The sequence below is a fragment of the Schistocerca piceifrons genome, chromosome 8, assembly GCF_021461385.2.
Source record: "Schistocerca piceifrons isolate TAMUIC-IGC-003096 chromosome 8, iqSchPice1.1, whole genome shotgun sequence".
NCBI lineage: Eukaryota > Metazoa > Arthropoda > Insecta > Orthoptera > Acrididae > Schistocerca > Schistocerca piceifrons.
In genome coordinates this window covers 162,003,963-162,013,517 of record NC_060145.1, presented here as the reverse complement: position 1 = coordinate 162,013,517, position 9,555 = coordinate 162,003,963, and positions in this window count along the sequence as shown.

Sequence of the window (9,555 nt, the reverse complement as noted above, 5' to 3'; positions counted from 1 at the left end):
TCAACACAACCAGCTCCCTTCCCTGCTCTGTAGGAGTAAATGACTATCAGGCCCTTATACGGCCAGTGATGGAGTATGCTTGCCCTGTCTGGGGATATGCAGCGAAGTAGTATCTGAACAAACTCCAGAGGCTGCAGAACCGCGCTCTCAGGAGTGCACTGCATCTACCCCTGGGATTCCCCACCGACGATCTGCACGCCGCTGCCGAAATCCCCCTCCTCAAAGAAAGATTCCAAAATCTGGTAATAGCTTCCTACGAGAGCTCATCCAGATCTGGAAATAACCTCATCCACTCCCTAGGTAGGTATGACAAGTCCCGTGATAAGCACAAACGCCCTATGCTGATATTCGACGACTAAGTTGAAGTGAAAAAATCTCAAAATCTCCAAGTTCTAATACCAATCCTCAATCCTTAAAATACAACATCTCGCCAACCTCAGGCAAGTACAAGACACCACCAGAACCCCACCACAATACACAGACAGCCAAAACTATCCAAAACAACCACACACTCACAACATACATTGCAGAGTAAAAGCCAACAGGCTATAAACTCCTCCATACATTTCCCCAGGGAGGGAAAAGTAAAATGTGTGTGTGTGTGTGTGTGTGTGAGAGAGAGAGAGAGAAAGAGAGAGAGAGAGAGCACAGACCATTCCATCAGAACCACCTGATGATGGCGGGAAGGTTATTCGCCGAAATATCGTGGGACTTCAACGATCGCATCCGGCTGATCACCCGAGGGCCCTGGAAACAAGTTATTTATTCATTTTATTCCAGTTACGAATCATAGAACCTTTTTTAATACATCAGGTAATTAATTTCGAGTCATAGTAATCATCTTCAGAACTGAGAAAACTGTGTACTTAGGTCTGAATAAGATTACTTCGAATAGAAATTAATTACCATGTAAGATGAGTGGTACGTATCGCTTCACGTTTCTGTACCAGCTCTGTAAGGATGCTTCCTTACATTGTTTTTCACTATATGGTTTCCCTTTTTATAACTGAAATTATTTTCTCGTATTGCGCATCATCACATCATCAATTAAATGAGGAGAATCTACAGAAAAAAGAAATAATAAGAAACATTTCATTGCCCTCTTGAATGCTTGGAGCTATCGTGTTAACAGTATACACTAAAATCCGGAAGGGGGAGGGAAGTTATGTATCAACAAAACTTATTTTGATTTGCTTTCAGTAAAAATGACAGTGTAAAATATGAGATAAAAGGAATATTTGACAATCGTCTTGTTAAAAAAAAATTACAAATTGGGTAATCATTGAAAAATGATTTGAATAAGCACTCAGGCAACAACTAAGCTGATCATAATAAATTAAGTTTACAGCAACTGATGACAGCTCAGAAATAAATTTGGTATTCATGACTCATTTAATGCGTTAGGTTGTGTCTCCCTCCCTAAGTGGACGCAGTTCATAGAAAAAAAAAGCCAGGGCAAAAAAGCTATTAAGGTGAAGGACTTTACACGCAGTTATTGCATTGTTTCAGGAGTAGTAGATACTCGATAATATCTTTATGTGATACAGCTGTCTCTAAAGTTTCATCTAAATTAACAGATTTTGTTCAACAATTTACATAAAAGATTTGTGTGTACATGAAGCAAATTTTGTACTGAGTAATGAAATGACATCATTATGATTTGAATGAAGGATGTGACACTGTGGTGCGGCGGTTAGGAATTGAAATGGCCGTCTGGAGTTGTCTGGGGACGAAAGGTCAACTTCTCCTTTGACAGTTGAGGTGCGGATGCGAAATCAGGAACCACAGCTGCCAAGGACAGATTATGAACATCCCTCCGGTTACATGGAGTGATGTTGTTCACCTATCGTGTCAAGGAATTCATGAAACAATTGAATGGGCAGTATCAGTGTTACATGAAGATTGACATACTATGCTGCCCTGTCATAAATTTGGATGAGTACATTTGCTTTAAAATGAAGTCTTAATTTAACTTGTAATACCTGGATCCGTTAGATACTTGTCTTTTATTGCCTAGAACTGGGTTTCCATCTGAGCCCTTGATATTCATACAAGTGGCTCTCTTTTCTCCAAACGTCTCTTTAATTTTCCTGTAGGCAGTATCTACCCCTAGTGAGATAAGCCTCTACATCCTTACATTTGTCTTCTAGCCATCCCTGCTTAGCCATTTAGAACTTCCTGTAGATCTCATTTTGAGATGTTGTATTCCTTTTTTCCTGCTTCATTTACTGCGTTTTTATATTTTCTCCTTTCATCAATTAAATTCAATATTTCTTCTGTTACCCAAGGATTTCTACTAGCCCTCGTCTTTTTACCTACTTGATCCTCTGCTGCCTTCACTACTTCATCCCTCAGAGCTACCCATTCTTCTTCTACTGTATTTCTTTCTCCCGTTCCTGTCAATTGTTCCCTTATGCTCTCCCTGAAACTCTGTACAACCTCTGGTTTAGTCAGTTTAAATTCCCACTATTTTTTTGTGCTGACCTACAGAGCTGGAAAGCAGTAGTGGATGATAATACGAGTACTAAGTTCAACAGGTCCTTGTTGTTCTGCTCTATGTCAGAGCGATCTAGCTCTTTAACTCTGATGCCAAACACACTGCCTCAACCCCTGCAGCAAGCATTCGCTGATGTCCCTACAGCAAGTGTTCTCTGTGGTGGCCTAAGGAGAAGTGTCCTTTTACTATTTTCTACGAAACTTAGTTGATTCTACCAGTTTCCGAATCTTGCTGGCCAATTGCCACATACCTGCCAAATTCTTAGCAATGATACTTTAAACAAGCTTAACAAATTTCCTATTCTGATGGATTTTGTCGTGGTCAACCAGTGAGGTATATTCCTCCCTCGACACGGGGAAGAAGGCAGAAAATCTCCCCCAGTGTATAGCAGATTTCAGGTTGTGACCAATGCGAAGACATCCACATATACACATTTGGGTGCTCTTCCCTGCTAGCAAAATAATTACTATGAACCAACCAGAGAAGTCCTTAATAAATTTTGAAGAATTATTCCAACTGGATTCGTCTGGGCTTAACGGGTGCTCCCACTCATTATCGTCTCGTTCTCTCCTGCCTTTCAGATTTTTATCTCTGGTAAAGAGAATTCCTTTCACCTCTTACACAATCATGTTTTATGGTATGTAAGCTATCCTCACTCCATTCTCCAGCTGGGCTCGGCCAGCAGACTGTTCTCTGTGTTTTACTTATGTCGATACTGGCTTTCAGCGGAAAACAACTTTATGACTATTGCCACTTCCCCAAATGAATCTTCCCTTTTGCCAGCCAACTGAAAGCCCCAAGGCTGCCATCATTATACAGTGTACCAACAGAAAAAGAGACGTGGGCATAACTAGACATGCAATCTATGGCGGTTGTTACTATTTCTTGAAATTTTCATGCAGCGTTAGTGATTTGACTTTAATTACTAGTTCGATATGTACTTTGGATTGACGAACAGGTTATGTGACGGATTTTAGAAAAATCTGCCACATAACAAAATAAATAAATAAATCTCACGGTGTTTTACATCGATGACAATACCTTCAGCGCTATTGCAGGTAAGTACAGTGGATGTCAGCATCACGTCTTACCATTTCCCTTACCCTTTGACATCGTTATTCATACATACTCTGAATTTTTTTAAAGGTGAAGTGGTTCTTCCAATGACTACAAAATACAACTACAGGCATATACATCGACGGAACAAAAATGCAACACCAAGAAGTATGTCACAAACGAAGCACCAGTATGAGGGTGCAAATGAAATTTGTTGTAAATACACGCTTTAACGGTTTGAGCGTTAGTTATCTTTGAGATTGGATGTGTTCAGTTGATATTAATCAACAATTCCCTTGAGGCGACAAAGACGCCATTATTATCGCCTCACTAAGTATGGATGACGTCACGTAATGTAGGCACTGTACATGATCGCTCGCAGCTGTGGTCATGCGAATGTATGGTCACAAGAAGATCTGGCTCCGGACAGCTAAGTGGCACTACTGAGAGGGAACACCCTGGTATTCGGCATATGGCACTGGCGCATTGCACTACCTGTGCAGCAGCAATTTGAGCAGCATTTGGCACGACAGTGACAATGAACTGTTACAAATCGGTTAATTCAAGGACAGCTCCAAGCCAGACGTGTAATAGCATGAATTCCACTGAACCCAGACCACCGCCATTTGCAACTTCAGCCGTGTCAAGAAAGAGCTCATTGGAGGGCAGGGTGGAGGTCTGTTGTGTGTCTGAAAGCTGGTTCTGTCTTGGTGTCCGTGATGGCCGTGTGTTGGTTAGAAAGAATCCAGTTGACGGCCTGCAACCAACCTTACATACTGGACATATTGGACCTACACCTGGAGTTGTAGTCTCGTGGTTATCGCACGCTCCCTGAAGGAAAATTTGTATGTCGATCTGGTGAGCCGACCTGTCGAGCTGCCATTATGAACAACATTCCAGGGGATGTTTTCCGACAGGATAACGCTCGCCCATATAGCGACGCTGCAGTCCAACGTGCTCTGCAGGGTGTCGACATGTTGTCTTGGCCTACTCGATCAGCAGATCTGTCTCCAGTCGAACATATACAGGACATCATCGAACGACAACTCAGCTTCATACACCAGCAGCATTAACCGTCCCTTTATTGGCCGACCAAATACAACAGGCATGGATCTACTCCCCATAAGCTCGCATCCGCCACATGTACAACATACTGCATGCATGTTTGTTTGCTTGCATTAAACATTTTGGCTGTTCCACCTATTATTCATGTACCAGCATTTCACATTTGCCTTATCTCGAGCTTACATTAACCTATGATCTTGCAATATTAATCACTTAAATATCTTAGCTAGACAAATGTTTTCCAGACATTTCGTTGTAATTTTTTTGCTATTGCGATTTTTTTCCATCTGTGTATGTACAGTGCAAACCACCGGACGGTGTGCAGCTTTGAGTAAATCTGGTAGCAGTATCGTCTCCGCCTCTCTTGGTCCATTAGAAAACGATTCACAGAAGATCCGCTATCACTAAGCCACCACAAGAGTTCGAAGTACTGCGATTTTACCACAGTTGTCATTCCCCGAGCTGTATGGGAGAAGAAGTAATAACAAACCTGATTCTTCTTGCAACAAATGCCCTGTGGTTGTTTACAGCAATACTCGAAGCGCACAACGCCTCTTTCGCAGCATCTACCACAAAAGTTTATGAGCGTCTGCGTGATGTTCTCGTCTTACTAACTGAATGAAACGTGGTACTTACTGTGATTCTTGAGTTTCTCCCGGCGGATTTGATAATCAAAATATCCACGGGTATGCTGCCGGTCTATAGTGTCCAACGGGCACAATATTTCGGCGATCAAACATGTCCGCCCGCGGAGGGTATTTAAATCGGCCGCCGCCGCGACCGAACCCAGTTCCCTCTGAGCAGCCATAGCGTACGGATCTCCGTGCCGGCACGTTCACAGGAGCTCAGTCCGTCAGTTCACCTGATGATAGCGACATGTTTGATCGCCGAAATATTGTGCCCGTTGGACACTATAGACCGGCAGCATACCCGTGGATATCGTGGTACTTACTGTTGGCGAATGACGCTTCGTCGCTAAATCGAAGGCGTGCAAAAAATCCCGTAATTTATCTTGTGCCCAGTGGCAGAACTGTACACGACGTTCAATGTCGTCGCCATGCAATTCCTGGTGCATAGAAATATGGTACGGGTGCAATCGATGTTGATGTAGCATTCTCAACACCTACGTTTTTGAGATTCCCGATCTCGCGCAATGTGTCTGCAACTGATGTGCGGATTAGCCGCGACATAAGCTAAAACACCTATTTGGGCATCATCATTTGTTGCAAGTCGTGGTTGACGTTTCACATGTGGCTGAACACTTCCTGTTTCCTTAAATAACGTAAATATCCGGCGAACGGTCCGGACACTTGGATGATGTCGTCCAGGATACATAGCACGCACACGTTGGGCATTTTGATCACAATAGCCATACATCAACACGATATCGACCTTTTCCGCAATTGGTAAACCGTCCTTTTTGACACAGGTAATGTACACGAAGGAAATACGTCCGCACTGGCGGAATGTTACGTGACGCCACGTACTTATACGTTTGTGACTATTACAGCACCATCTATCACAAAACGAAAAAAGTGGTCCAACTAAAACATTCATATTTCTTTACATACTACATGAATATGTAATAAAAATGGGGTTTCTATTTTATAAAAACGCAGTTAATATCCGTTTGACCTATGGCAGCGCCATCTAGCGGGCCAATCATAGCGCTATCTGGTTTCCCTCTTCAAGCTAGACGAGTTTCGTTCTTTGTAGTTTTTTCGTTTGACGCTTATTTCGTGAGATATTTGGCCCGGTCACGATCAATGGACCACCCTGTATAGGAAGGTACACCATGACTTTTGTCACCTCTGTGTACTGCGTATTTAGTCTCTGTTGAACATCATGATCCGTATGAATTGTTGTTGATCTCTGTTGAGAGGTTAAATGTGAAGTTTCTAATCAGACAAATAAAAAGGGTTACAATAAAAATACTGCGTTACGGTTCAGTCTTCTCATAGTGAAAACCCGGAAGACTTATATTTTTATAAAGATTGCCAATGGACCCAAGTTCCAGACGCTGACGCCTTAGTCGAGATAAGTAATAAAATAAATTCATTTCTTAGAACTACAAAAACAGAGAATATCTCTTAGACTTTGTGAAGATATTAATACTGTATCTAAGGGACATTTTATAACATGCACAAGTGCAGATAAAGACGCAACGTTATCTAAAATAAGGTGTTTGCTAAAATTTACAAAAGCGCGAAATTTGGCATGGACTTCAATGCGAGACGCCTTTAATAGATTCCACAACGATACATTGTCTCGAAATTTGGTAGAAAATCCGAAGAAATTCTGGTCGTATGTAAAGTACACAGGCGGCAAGACGCAGTCAATACCTTCGCTGCGGCCGGCCGCGGTGATCTAGCGGTTCTAGGCGCTCAGTCTGGAACCGCGCGACTGCTGCGGTCGCAGGTTCGAATCCTGCCTCGGGCATGGATGTGTGTGATGTCCTTAGGTTAGTTAGGTTTAAGTAGTTCTATGTTCTAGGGGACTGATGACCACAGCTGTTAAGTCCCATAGTGCTCAGAGCCATTTGAACCATTTTGAACCTTCGCTGCGCAGTGCCGATGGTACTGTTACCGACGACTGTGCCGCTAAAGCGGAGTTATTGAACGCAGTTTTCCGAAATTCCTTCACCAGGAAAGACGAATGGAATATTCCAGAATTTGAAACACGAACAGCTGCTAGCATGAGTTTCTTAGAAGTAGATACCTTACGAAGCAACTCAAATCGCTTGATACGGGCAAGTCTTCAGGTCCAGATTGTATACCGATTAGGTCCCTTTCAGATTACGCTGATACAATAGCTCCCTACTTAGCAATCATATACAACCGCTCGCTCACCGATAGATCTGTACCTACAGATTGGATAATTGCGCAGGTCGCACCAGTGTTTAAGAAGGTTAATAGGAGTAATCCATCGAACTACAGACCTATATCATTGACGTCGGTTTGCAGTAGGGTTTTGGAGCATATACTGTATTCAAACATTATGAATCACCTCGAAGGGAACGATCTATTGTTACGTAATCAGTATGGATTCAGAAAACATCGTTCTTGTGCAACGCATCTAGCTCTTTATGCGCACAAAGTAATGGCCGCTATCGACAAGGGATCTCAAGTTGATTCCGTATTTCTAGATTTCCGGAAAGCTTTTGACACCGTTCCTCACAAGCGACTTCTAATCAAGCTGCGGGCGTATGGGGTATCGTCTCGGTTGTGCGACAGGATTCGTGATTACCTGTTAGGAAGGTCGCAGTTCGTAGTAATAGGCGGCAAATCATCGAGTAAAACTGAAGTGATATCGGGTGTTCCGCCGGGAAGCCTCCTGGGACCTCTGCTGTTCCTGATCTATATAAATGACCTGGGTGACAATCTGAGCAGTTCTCTTAGGTTGTTCGCAGATGATGCTGTAATTTACCGCCTAGTAAGGTTATCTGAAGACCAGTATCAGTTGCAAAGCGATTTAGAAAAGATTGCTGTATGGTGTGGCAGGTGGCAGTTGACGCTAAATAACGAAAAGTGTGAGGTGATCCACATGAGTTCCAAAAGAAATCCGTTGGAATTCGATTACTCGATAAATTGTACAATTCTCAAGGCTGTCAATTCAACTAAGTACCTGGGTGTTAAAATTACGAACAACTTCAGTTGGAAAGACCACATATATAATATTGTGGGGAAGGCGAGCCAAAGGTTGCGTTTCATTGGCAGGACACTTAGAAGATGCAACAAGTCCACTAAAGAGACACCTTACACTACACTCGTTCGTCCTCTGTTAGAATATTGCTGCGCGTTGTGGGATCCTTACCAGGTGGGATTGACGGAGGACATCGAAAGGGTGCAAAAAATGGCAGCTCGTTTTGTATTATTAGGTAATAGGGGCGAGAGTGTGGCAGATATGATACGCGAGTTGGGATGGAAGTCATTAAAGCAAAGACGTTTTTCGTCGCGGCGAGATCTATTTACGAAATTTCAGTCACCAACTTTCTCTTCTGAATGCGAAAATATTTTGTTGAGCCCAGCCTACATAGGTAGAAATGATCATCAAAATAAAATAAGAGAAATTAGAGCTCGAACAGAAAGGTTTAGGTGTTCGTTTTTGCCGCGCGCTGTTCGGGAGTGGAATGGTAGAATGGAAGAGAGATAGTATGTGATTCGATGAACCCTCTGTCAAGCACTTAAATGTGAATAGCAGAGTAGTCATGCAGATGTAGACGAAATCAGAAAGACGGTCGCCCTCAGTACGCAGTAAGACGCTGTCTCCAGGCGGTGCATCCTGCTCCAGATATGGATGTGACGTCGAGATAGGAGGGAAGCTCCCAGAAATGCCGTGACCGAGAGTCGGCAGCCACTCCATTCGCACCGAGCCTCACGTACTCTCTACGTCACGGCAGACATTTGCGGCCTAGTCGCTGACGGGCTGTGACGGTGGTAGGCGTTATGGCAGCAGTAAACATCGATTTATGCGGCATTATCCTCCTGCGACACGGACGTACGTGACGTTCAGCGTGAATGGATCGTAAAAACGGCATACGGTATGCTGCTAGGCAACGTGAGGCAGAAGGCAAAAATAAACGAAAGTACTCCACAGTCAACAGCTTAGGATAATGTCTGATACGTGCTTTATGCGAAACATCAACCAACTGTTCTCTATATGTCGCAAGCTAATAGGAGAATGAATGACAGATGTGCAAAGGAACTATAAATTTGTGTGCCACGATGAAGTCATCAATAGCTGAACGATCAGCGTGTCTAGCTGCCGTACGGACATCGTGTAGCCCCTGGGCCACATTCCATAATCACTTAGTTTCATGTTCCGTGAATTATTTTAGTGATAAACCGTAATGACGTGGAACAGATCATTTTACGTTCACATCAACAATTAATTTGTAAATAAGGCTACATCCTAAACATTTGTAAGTTGTAATACTA